This window comes from Vidua macroura, chromosome 9 (assembly GCF_024509145.1).
Source record: "Vidua macroura isolate BioBank_ID:100142 chromosome 9, ASM2450914v1, whole genome shotgun sequence".
NCBI classification, from domain to species: Eukaryota; Metazoa; Chordata; class Aves; order Passeriformes; family Viduidae; genus Vidua; species Vidua macroura.
The window spans coordinates 14,816,921-14,829,152 of record NC_071579.1 but is presented as its reverse complement, the minus strand read 5'-3'; the positions used below and the strand labels follow the sequence as shown (position 1 = coordinate 14,829,152).

Below are 12,232 nucleotides of genomic sequence, written 5' to 3'. Positions count from 1 at the left end.
AAAATTATAGGGAGAAAATGTGGTTGCTACTCCCCAGATGGACTGCAATCAACATACCCAACTTCCCACTCACAATACATGCTCTGCCCAAACATAAAAAAATAGTATAAAAGTAAGTTAAAAATGGGGAGAAGATAGGGAATATTCCATCACAGCTTCTGAGGGAGCCTTCTTCTCCCCCACAGGGATGCCTATTGGGTAAGAACTGTATTTTTATGCACATTGATTGCCTCAAGCTAGCTTTTGTTAGGAATTAGAGCTTTGAATACAATCTTGCAGCCAGACACTATCACCAGCAATCTTTGAACTTTAACCTGTCACAATCTTCTATTATATTAATAAAGAATGTCATTCTGTACACTGTTAGTGGGAGTTCAAGGGCGCTGGGGGGTGCTGGCAGAGGGTCACTAACTCCATTGTGGAGCCCCAGGAAGGGCTGTCTCTTCTGCTGTGTGACCCTGAACACGTCAGCGGAGCTGCCCTCTGATCCAGAGCCTGTTCAGTGAAGAGTCCCTGTAATGGGACACTGACAGACTGGTGGGGCACAAGGGCATTGGCTTTCCTGGGACACTGACAGACTAATCCAACACAAATGGTTTGAGAAAATCACCCCTTTTACATGACAGTTGTTAAAGAAACACCTGATTTTTTTTTTTTATTCTGGATATGGAAAAAAATTAATTAATTGTAGCTTTTATTAATATATTAAACAATTGTACAACTATTCACTCCTGAAGTACAGGTATTCCGCAATGTAAATGGCTGCAGCACAATTAAGATTTCAAATAAGATTTTTAGATTTTAAAAATACATTTAATCACACTGTAACAAGTGCTAACCTGAGTTTTCTTCACTTTGAGAGACTTCTAAGAGACACAGAGAACTTGCCTTGCAGTGTTGGCCCACAAAGTCAATGAAAGTCACTTCATACTTCAAATTAAGCTTTTCTCAGCTTTAACATATGAAAGCAGATAGGAATTAGTGACCATTGTCAGTTTCTTTTCATTAATATGAGAAAAAGATTAAACACAATGAGCAGATTACTATTTCTAACAAAGTTAATTTATTTGACCTTCCTTTCTTCTAGGAAAGGAGGGCGTTATACTTGCCAAGTGGAGTATACATCTGCACATTCCTGGGGTTGCTGCTCATTAAATGTCAAAGTGAGCACCAAAGCAGCCACAATGGTTTCTTTGTGAAGGAGAGATCTAAATAAATACCTTATTAAGGTAATTTAAGTCCAGTATCTCAAAACAGCATACTTAAAGTTAGTACATAGTAAACTGCAATGTAAAAAAACACCTCAAATATAAGTTCCTACCTTACTATGTTCAATACACCACCTTCTTTAAATTAATAACAAAGTAGAGTAGCTGAAAAATGCAGTTATTTAACCAAATTACTATGTGCTTTTGTCCTCAACATTTCAAAAATATATTGAAATGGTTCTATAGATTTCAGTATCTAGTATGTGTGAAATGTTTTTAGAGCTTATTTTCTAAATGCTTTAATCAACCCCCCAACATCAAGATTCCATTTTCCCTAACTACCCTAGTTAAAGTTCCCTAGTAGAACTTTATTACAATTTTACCTCTGTGAAAATATGGGGGAGACTCTGCCTTTTTCTGCCTAATATCACAGTAGTTGAAGCATTCTGGAAATCTGGCTCACTGCTGTTTGCACACCCTCATAGATACGAATGGCATCACAGACTTATGTCCTCGTAATTCCCTGCCAACTCTCACTCAAGGTCTTGTGATGATTTGCCTCTTCTGTGACTCAGCTGTCTAGCCAGACTGTGTCTAGTATCACCCCTTCTGGAGTTTTAACCATCCACAAAAGGCAAGTGAAACCTGAAGCAACAATACCACTGCACACAGCGCTGTTCCTGTACAACCTTTCCGACTTGTTCCTCCCCTCCTCTCCATCAGAACTCAGAAATACTATGTCCCTGCAGGGTTTCTTTTATGAGGCCCAAAGCACTGACTCACTGTCCTGAACTTCCCCAAGTCAGATTTTTTTCCAGCTGAACAGGAAGATAAATGCACAGTAAGGACCTCTACAAACACAAAACCATTCCAACAGTTACAAGACCTTATCTCGTAGAGTAGGATTTCTGTAAAACATTGGAAGATTTACTGGCTCGTGGAGAAAAGCAAGAAAATTTGCTTATGATTTCTGCCCCAGGAGGTTTGATGTAGCCACTGGCTGGCACCTTCCACTGCTATGTTGCACATAGTGCTGCCTGTTGAATTTCTAACACCTGCATTTACCATTTTTTTTAGTGAGGGAATAGGCCAGACTTTATTCTTCCCATACAAACACAAAACCTCATCAATGTCACTTCCTCACTCTCTCCTTTTTTTTCCCTCAGTGCACACAGAGGCATTTTTTAAATATGAAAACCACCGTGACAGAAAAAATTATCTCCATACATCCCATCATGCAAAAACTGCTCTAATCTCTCCACCACCAGGTATGAAAAATACAGTGCCATAAAGACACCTCTTTTCTTTTCATTGCTTTTGTGAATGAAGTCTACACCTAGCCATCTCTTTCCTCTTCATTGCTCTCCTTTCCTTGAAGACAGATAGCATATAATGATAATATGATGTTAAATAATTATTTATAAGTTTCTTCAGCAAAATAAGAACTGAATGTAAAAACATATTACTTCCTTAGCCTTCCAGCATTTTTCATATTGGTGATTCAAAGCATAAGAGTTCTGATCTCTCCACTAGTACAGAACACATCTTGAAAAGAAACCTTGCTCCAACTTACAATTGTGCTCCTTCAGCTTTTACATAGAAGATCTTTTATGCTATAGAGGGGAAAAGGATACCTTAAAAATCTTCTTATTTTTCTTTTGATGTCTGTTTGTTCTGTGTTTGAAAAGATGAAAGTACCCAAAATCTGTATGTATATTCCACAAGTCTGGAACACAAACAGTGCTTGTAAATCTTCCTGAATATCCTACTTTATTTCTTGACTGTATAATCTGAGTTATACACACTATTTTTTTTAAAAAAAACAGACCATTGCCTCATAAATGCTTTTACAACATTAAACTATCACATTTGTGTTTATTAAATCAATTTAACACTACAGCTTCAGCAAGTAAGCTGGCTTTCCAAATCACTAATTTAGCACAGAAAACTGCAGCCCCATAAGGGAAAAAGCAATGTGTCAGGACTTTGGAGAAAAACTGCTGAACCACTCATATTGTGTGAAAGACAAATGACAAGTTAGAGGTTTAGTTACCACATATTTAATGTTTTCCTATAGTGTCTCATTAGTGCTTTAAGAATTAACCATGAGAACGCATGAGAAACTTCAAAATTTAAAGATACTGAACTTCATTTCTACCTAAGCTTTTATCACTGCTGCTTGCTCAGCAGACCTTCCTCACTAATGCAATTCCCCGACAGAAGGCCATCAGTACCCATAACCTGTGATGAAGACAGCAAAATCCCAAGCCCTTTAGATAATCTCACTAGATCAGTGTATAAAAAAAAAAATTCTACTCTTTTTTTTTTAGAATAATTGTGGAACAATCCCTTCCCCACTGTAAGTCAAATAGGAGTGGTTTGCTGCCCTTGCTTAAAAGAACAGCCAACCCCCAAACTTTTTTAATTCTGACATAAAGTTTGCTTCCAAGTCGCAATACTATAACTTAAGCTTGCTAAAATAATAAATTAGGAGATTCAAATACAACACAAATTACGAGTAAAAGTACAAAAAAATAGAATAGCAACTATAAGTCAAATCTACAAATATTTTCTAGTTGAGTTGTATATTTCATAAGGAAATGAAGTATTTTATCTTTGCTGACAATTACATTTACTTGAGCAGTTTAAAAACTGTCACTTTTTACAGTACAAGGCCATATTGCTTTAAAATTAAAACATTTAATTTTTTTCTCTTTTTTTTTTTACATACTTACTTGTTTTCTAGGCATTAGAATATAAGGACACTTTTACTGTAATTACAAAAGATAATTTTAAAAATGTGTTATGTCCTACAGCACTTTGTCTTGACAAACAATTACTAGAGATCACATTCAACAGAATACAAAAAGCAATTTCTATCACAAGGTTAAAATTAGTCTTTGAACAAAAGATGCTTTCAAAGCAAATCCAAATTCTCATCAGCTTTATATCAGTTTCTCTGTGAGACAGGGAAGTGAGGGATGGAAAGGAGAGAAAGAAAAAAAAAACCTGAAGGACATTTTAAAAGTTTCTTGCTAGAGATCAGTGTGAGCACACATTTTATCAGCTTTCTGATAAAGGTCTAAGCAGAAGGACATGATTAAATTTCTGCTGTCAAAATGTATTGTGGTCAAAAACTATACCCATCAAAGAAGAGAGAAGTAGAACTTGTAGTTTTTGAAAGAAAGTTGAATCTGTATGCAGACATTCACTTTCAGATCTGGTTTTGCAGTTCAGGGTTATTAGTGGGACTGGATGATCCTAAGGGTCTTTGCCAACCTAAATGATTCCATGATTGTTGGGTCTTAAGTGTTTTGATATAGTAAACTACCTAATCAATGAATGGTTGCTATAGCTGACTGATGGGGAAAATGTTCAGTAACTGCCTTAAAACATTAATTAATTTTCAGTATGCAAATGATGCAATGCTAATGATTTGAGGAGAAGAGAATAAAATAAATAGAAGCACATGGGCAAATAAATTATCTGCACTGACAGCAGCTTTTGATCTGTATCCTAAACTGATATTTCTGTACTACGGCTTCTAAGGACTTGTGTATATTCACAAAGGTAGAAAATGAATGCATATATAGTGCAGTCTGTAATGCTTACCCTTGGGACTGCAGTGGATTTAGATCATAAAAATGTAGATTGTCTTAACAGATTAATTATTTTACAGACATCCAAAAACATTAGCCCATTTTCAGCTGTTAGGGAATATCATCCTCTAATCAGTGATCAAAACTTGCTGAGAAGAAAATGTATTTAATTGACCAAATAAAGGAGCAGTAATTCTTAAGACTTCTTTCTAGATGAGTGCTATTGAATGGTCCCATGAAATTGGAATGAAAAGGCACTTATAGAAGTGGGAGTCTAAGAAAATCAGTGAGGAAGCAACATAGGTAAGATGCCTTAAAAAGAAATAAGACCCGGGAAAGAGAAGGAAAAATTACATTACATGCTTGCAGCAGCAAGTTGGAAAGAACCCACTAAAGGGAGTCACGCTTACAAGAAGAATACAAATTCTCTTCTTGTACTTGATGAGGAGGCCAAATTAATATAGTTTTTTCAAACATCATCATTAGAGAAAACTCAGTTTCTATAATATTGTTTTCTAATTGCTACACAAGTTACTGTAAGAAGGCAATAGAACAGCATCAGGATCGGGAGGTTCCTAACAGGATGACCTAGAAGCCAAGACACGCTAGACCACAGAATGAGCTCCTCTAGAAGAAAAATAGAAGAGAATTGCAGTTCATCTCATAATTCTAACGCTGCAATACTAATTGCTGCTAATTAGGCATGTAACTTCACACTGGAAAAAGCTAAGAGGTAACTATTTAAGAGACAATACTACATGGATTGAAAAAGCTCCTGTCAACAACTCTGGACACCTGTAGCAAGCTCATTTATTGCCTAATTAAATATTAACATGTCCTGATAGAATCTGTGATATAATTTTAATTACTGTTTTCTCACAGGGAAGCTATATAATCAATGTATTTCTAGCTGTTCCTAGAGGCTGTTTTGTAAAACTCCATTAGTAAATTGTGAACTATCCCTAAATATTTTCATCCAGATTTCTTTAAGTAAATTAAGACTATTATATTCTCCTAGGAGGAGGGGAGACTAGATGCCTTCCTTCAGGGGAAAAATATATGATTTCTTCAAGAATAAAAATGTTTTAACTACAATCCTATTTAAAGATTTGTTAAAATTCTTGCACAAAGAATCAACATCAGGGAGCTACAGATCACCAAAGTTATATTTAAATTTATATATAATCCAAAATATTTTTTATTGCTGGATTGAGTAATTAGGATGAGAGTCACATTACTTCCTTCAAGCATGTATTTAAATTTTCTGCTGGGGATAAGTTACAAATATTGAGGTACATCTTGAACCTAATTACGTATTTTCTTTTTCCACTATGATTAAGAATGCTAAATACTACAAGCATTGATTAACATTACTGTGGATTAGGGGTCAGAAATGCAAGGAAACAATACCAATTATATTTGGGATGCTATTTAAATAGTTAGGTATATAACTTTAAAGGTATAAATTCTCCAGGTAACACTAAATAATTTCAAGTTGTAGAAAAAGAGGTACAGGGAAAGTGGAAGTATTTAAAGGAGTATTTTCCTTTACATTCCAATGATAATCTAGCCATAGATTACTGCTTTGATAACTGAGCTCTTGAACATTAACTTTGTGTTGAACATACTCCTTTTATCTTTTCCTATGTAAAAGTCCTCTGGAACTCAAAGGGTCTTTTGTAAGATCAGGGATTTCAAGGCTAAGCCACATTCTCAGAACCTGATTATACAGAGATCTGGATAACATAATCATGGGGATAAACAAACCATGAAAATATCAGCCCCTGTGAATTTTAACACAGCATTTGAGCGTCTTGTAAGAGATTCAAACCAATTTTAATTCAGTGCTATATTTTAGAAAAGATCTTTAAAATAGATTTTGATTTTTACTGGAGGTCTCATCTACCCTGAAATTCTTAAAAAGGCCCCAGCATTTTCCTCTTTGTATTGGCTACCAGAGTAAGGATGCACATAAGAGTATTGCATGGAAACTGTCAGATTTTATGTTCCCAGACAAAAGAGTAGTTGAACTACTTTTCAGAACAGATTTAGGCTAAATAAAGACAAATCAAATAATTGACAACATTCTTTCAAAACTACTTTTCTATGAATCAACTTGCAAGACATCTCAAACCTTGCACTGCAAATTAAACTATCATCCTGAATTAATTACCATTTTTGTAAGGACTAACAGGTTTTTTCCAATTCCTGCCATAATGGAACAAACCCTGCTAGCATATTTTGATTGATTAGGACACTGTACTTCTCTGGCAGGACAGCTTATACAGAACTTGGGATAGGATGCATACATCCCAGGGAATGCAAACCCTGAGTGGACCAAGCTCAGGAAGGGTAGAAGCAGCATGCTCACATCTGTCACCAGGAGATCTGAGCTCCTCTGAGAGCACCATGTGATCATCCATCAGTCATCATGAGGGGCACCACACATGGGCTCAATAATCTAGACAGAGATGACTTTTTCCACTTGAGAGCTTCAAAGTGGAGATTTCCAGCCTGATGGGCTGATTCTGCTTTTCCAGACTGAGCTCTTAATAAACATTCAGTGTTTGCAGATGTTTTACCCTCTCTGACAGGCAGAAATCCATGCAGAGATGTGCTGAAGTGCACATATAATTTTTATGCCAAAAGACAAGTCCTCTTTCCCATCTGCTTGTGGCAGACAGAGGCCCCATCTCAAGTCTGGTTTTCCTCTACATTCACCTGAAGTTTTCATAGCAGTAGCTTAGCCAATGCCTATTAATTTTTTTAAATGCCCATGAAAAATGACACATTGTATTGGCTTTTAAAAATCCACCCTGTGGGACATAAAACAAATTTAATAAAGCAAAAAGATCAAAGCTCATTAAAATATTCTTGTAAGAACTGAAAGCAGCCATGATACATGGAAATTCTTAGCAGGACCATTCTCCTATTTACCACCAAGGGAAAACATTTTTCTAAGCTAAGCATGTCCTCTTTCATTAAATGTATACCAGGCCCCAAACCCCAGCCCTTTCTGGAGTCATTGCTCAGGTCTGTCAGTTAAGTAAATATGCTCATCAGAGGATCTAGCAGCACACACAGATAAGGTAGATATGAAGTCCATTTCCCCTGAAATCAATAGGAAGGTGGCTGTTAGACACTATAATTGAGTCAGGGTTTCATTTGGGAATCTGTGGTAGATGTTCCCACTATTACTGTCACAGGGGTGCAAGAAAGTATACGACAGCTGTGGCTGGCTCTCTGGCACCATTAATGGCACAGCCAGCTGAGGCCTGCTGCAAAAGCCTTACTTTACATGCTCAAACCTGGAATACTAAGAGTAAATCTGTCCTGAGCTAGAGAGGGCAGCTTGACTTGTAGCCTCTCTGCTTATTCCAATAGAATATTGATTTAGAATTAGGCAAGGATTCAAAAGCCTTCTGATGCTAAACACAAAAAGTTAGAGACAAAGATACTTAAGGAGGAAGCCCCACAAGAAGTCCTTGGTTAGGGATAATTATACTAGTGATAAATAGAATGTAGGGATTGTCTTTGCCTCCTTTTTCCTACTGTGGAACCATGGAATTTAAAGCACAGGTCACTGCAAAACGTCACTAAGAAATGGGATATACCCTTTACTTCCACATGCCAGATCACAGGAGCAATCTCACTCCAAGGGCAATGAAGCCAAGTTTGCATCAGGGCCAAGGAGAGCTCTGACACCCAGCATTACCTCACACACCCAGGAATTACCGGGACTCTCCTCAGCCAAAGCTTATCTCCCGTATGGAGACTAATCTATACAGCACAGTCAATGCTCACTTAATGGGCAAAACAATTAAGTATTTAGGCAGGTATAGACTGCATGTTTCTGGTTTTGAAGGCATTAGGGGTCTGGATTTTTACACCTCTGCTGTTTTAGAAAGCCTTCCCCTAGTGCAGCCAGTACAGAGCAGGGCAGACTTCTTTGCCGCACACCTAGAATAGGATGGATAAAATTATTTTGTGCACACTCCAGTACAGCAGAAACTCACAGGATTTAAATGGGATTTTGTAAACTACAATGCAAAACATTGTAGGGCAAAGCCCAAGAGGATTGACAAAATCTGGCAAATTCTTAAACTACACTCACATAAACTAGTTACTGTAGGACTGTATTGTATTTGTAGCGTTATTTTAAGATGGAAACCAACTGGGCATTATATAAGCTCTTTATGCCACACATCTTTTCACAACTTATATTCATATATTTTAATTTTATTTAAACATATATGCCATATATATGCATATTTGCCAAATAAATTGCATAATAACTTAATTTACATAATCCATGTTTTAGTGAACTTTTTTTTTTTTGTTTTTGTACTCTTTAACCCATAGCCTCCTTAAGGGAAAAACCTGCTTAAAATCTAACTCACCCCATTATTCTGTGATACTTACTGTCATTAGTGTATTAACTCTTCTTAACCAGGCCCATTCCTGCAATTAATTTAGTTTTCACAGTTTCCATCAACTCCAAAATTCATTTTAATATGGCTTCACTGCCAGATCTGAGCCTTACTGAAGTAATGCCTTTTTACTTTATTTTTTTTTCTGTGACTAGAAGGGTTGTGAGAATGGCTAATTGTACATGCACAACCACCAACAACCCAGTCCTTTGTGAAAGAACTTGAGTTCTTTAAAGTGTCTTCTCTTTCACTATAGCCATTCTGTTCTGCACTAGTGTAACAACCTATTTGTGAAAATACATGCATCTACTTCTTATTTACACATACTGGATTTTATACCATGAATTCACCTTGTTTTAATTATGCATCATTGCCAAGCCATACAGGACACAGAGCTCTACCTATCTTGATCGTGAAAACTAGCATCTCAATTCTTTTTTTTCTTTTTAAACTGAAGATAAGTTACTGCATTAAAAATAAATGAGTTGGTTTTTGTCAGTTGATTGGACAACGAGTACACATAAGAAATCACCATGAGCATTGTGTGCTGGTCTATGTGCTAACCTTGAGCTGCAGTTTATCTATTGCCTGCAATTCAGGAGACAATAAGGTATTTTACCCAATCAGCTGATCAGCTGAAGGAACTCAAAAGACTGAAATGGCTTTGAAATACACAGCCTTTTAGATATCAAATTACCTCTGGAACCCTCTACCCAGAAGCAACTCAAACAAAACCCATTTGAAATACTGCTTCAATATTCAAAAAAATCAATAATTTAAACCACAGGTTGAACATTTTTACTGCTTCCACAGCAGACTGTCGTTTTTTGAAATGAAAATGCTAACGGCACCAAAGGGGAAAGCTCCGGCCAGCCAAGATATGTGTGTGCAGGCGTGGATTGGCTGGAAATGCTGGCTTACTTTTCCTCCCCCAGTTACGTTTACATAAGATCTCTTAAAATAAACAACTCTCATTTCCAGCACTTGGGAAAAAAATGTTTGTCTTTGTTGCACTTGATGTTTCTGTCCCTGAGAGCTTGGCAGTATCAAGACACTTCACTGTAAACACATGTGCTGAATGCAAATACTACATCCCCAATTATGCTATTAAGTCATATTATTTTGTAACAGGCACTAACACTGTGGTTTTGAATATCAGCAAGTACACTGCGGACTCTTGACTAATAGATAGAAAAGCAGGAGTATGGGTGATGTATTCCAACATTTACAGTAGGAGCAGGAAGCAGTTCAGTGCACGCTGCAAAAGCCAAAGAGGTATGGATGTTCCACTGCCCATGATACCTGCTCATTTAGGGAGAGAAATGGCTGGCTGGAAAAAGATTTCTTAAAAGACAGGGAACACACATAAGGAAGAGACCTAGTAGGAATGTGAACCCTTGAACAGGCTAGACATGGAGGATGCTGGACACAGAATCAAGTCTCTCCTCTGCATAAATTTAACCATCAGGCAAATTTTTAGCTGAGCTTGAAATATGTCACTGTGTAGAAACTGTTATTTTTTTGATCATTTAAAATATCATTAAATCCTTGCACTCTGGAACTCATTTTTTAAATTTGGTTAAAGGAGGAACGCAAGAAACACAAAACACACCACCCAAAAAGCAATTAAATAAACATCACAAGACGGAGCTTATGTATCTGCAGGTATATAAGTCCCAACACACAGTAAGAACAATTTTTGTTAGGGTAGCAAAGCATCGCTTTTAGTGATACTGTAGAGAGGGGCATAAGAAAGAAGTCATGAGATTGATGGTTTATCATTTTAGTACTTTACTCTCAGATATATTCCTATTCTCTGACATGTTTTTAGAGCCTTCTTTATACACACTGTTAAAACAGAAATGAAAATGTAAATTATATTAAGTAAAGTTGCTCAAGAAAAAAAACTATGCATTTGGATCTAGACAGTATTATTGTGAAGTGAAAATTAAATCTGCATTTCTGTTTCTAGAAAAAATAAATTATTGTATACTATTATGGATGTTCTGGCTGATAGATTTGTTCAAGTTTAACCAAGATAAATGCAGATTTTTAGCCTAGAATAAGAAATGATGAAAATTTAACCATTTAAGAAATGTGACACTCAAAAATATATACTCCAAAGATTTGGACATGGATTCCAATATTCTGTCCTTCTAAAAGGCACAAAAAATTCCCGGATATCAAACAAAAAAATCCACAAATATCAAGAGAGAAATTCATCTGAGTTTGAATAAATCCAAAATATAAGAACATAAGATTTTGCTTATTTATGTGTCTGAGACCTGTGTTGCCTCCATGTGAAATCACCTATTTCAGGTAATCCCGTCAGTCTTTAAAATATATCTCCTACACAAGAGCAGCAATCAACTGACCTTCTGAGAACACTGTTCTTGGCAGCAGTATAAACTTAAACAGAATAATAAAAATCCAGTAGCAACAAGTAAGCCAATATTCATCCTTTCCTCAATTCTTGCAAAGTCAGGGAGGAAAAACAAGCTCAAGTTTGTGCTGGAGTTAAGGGATTTGGGCTGTTACAGATCACCCTGGGCAGGAGCTCTAAGCACATGCAACAAGTGGGTTCTGTGAGCCGCCAGCATCTCCTCCTGCTCCACCCCAGCGCACCTGAAACAGGCAGCACAGGCTGGGGGCAGTTTTGATTCCCTTGGCAGAATTCAAGCCATGAAGTTCATCACCACTGACAATATTTGGATGGATTTAAGACCCAGTCCAATATAGCACGGGCTGGCAGTATCTTGAAATACAAAGCATGGATACTCATGGCAAAACTTGTGTTCAGAAAATAAAAGGGGTGTAGGCTTCTGGCTCTTATCTGTTGTTGCAGCTACAGCCTGGAATGGAACTACATCCCTCAGCCGGAAGGACTGATAATTCTCTTGCTGTAGCCTCTGGATGTTTCCTCTAACGATCCCAGCATCACTCCTATCTTGTCTGGATTGACTTTTGCTCAGCATGCTTTCAACCATGCCCCAGC

General features: G+C 36.9%; 1 protein-coding gene and 1 long non-coding RNA gene across 2 annotated transcripts in view; one reads left to right on the top strand and one right to left on the bottom strand.

The window, feature by feature from the left end:
* The window catches only part of DPYD (dihydropyrimidine dehydrogenase), a 339,310-nt gene that overhangs the window by 137,231 nt on the left and 189,847 nt on the right, over positions 1-12,232 (bottom strand). The gene's annotated exons all lie outside the window — the stretch shown is intronic.
* Positions 1,905-5,084, top strand: LOC128811696 (uncharacterized). Its single transcript, XR_008438431.1, has 3 exons — positions 1,905-2,049; positions 2,375-2,476; positions 5,021-5,084. It is a non-coding gene; the product is annotated as an uncharacterized LOC128811696 (long non-coding RNA).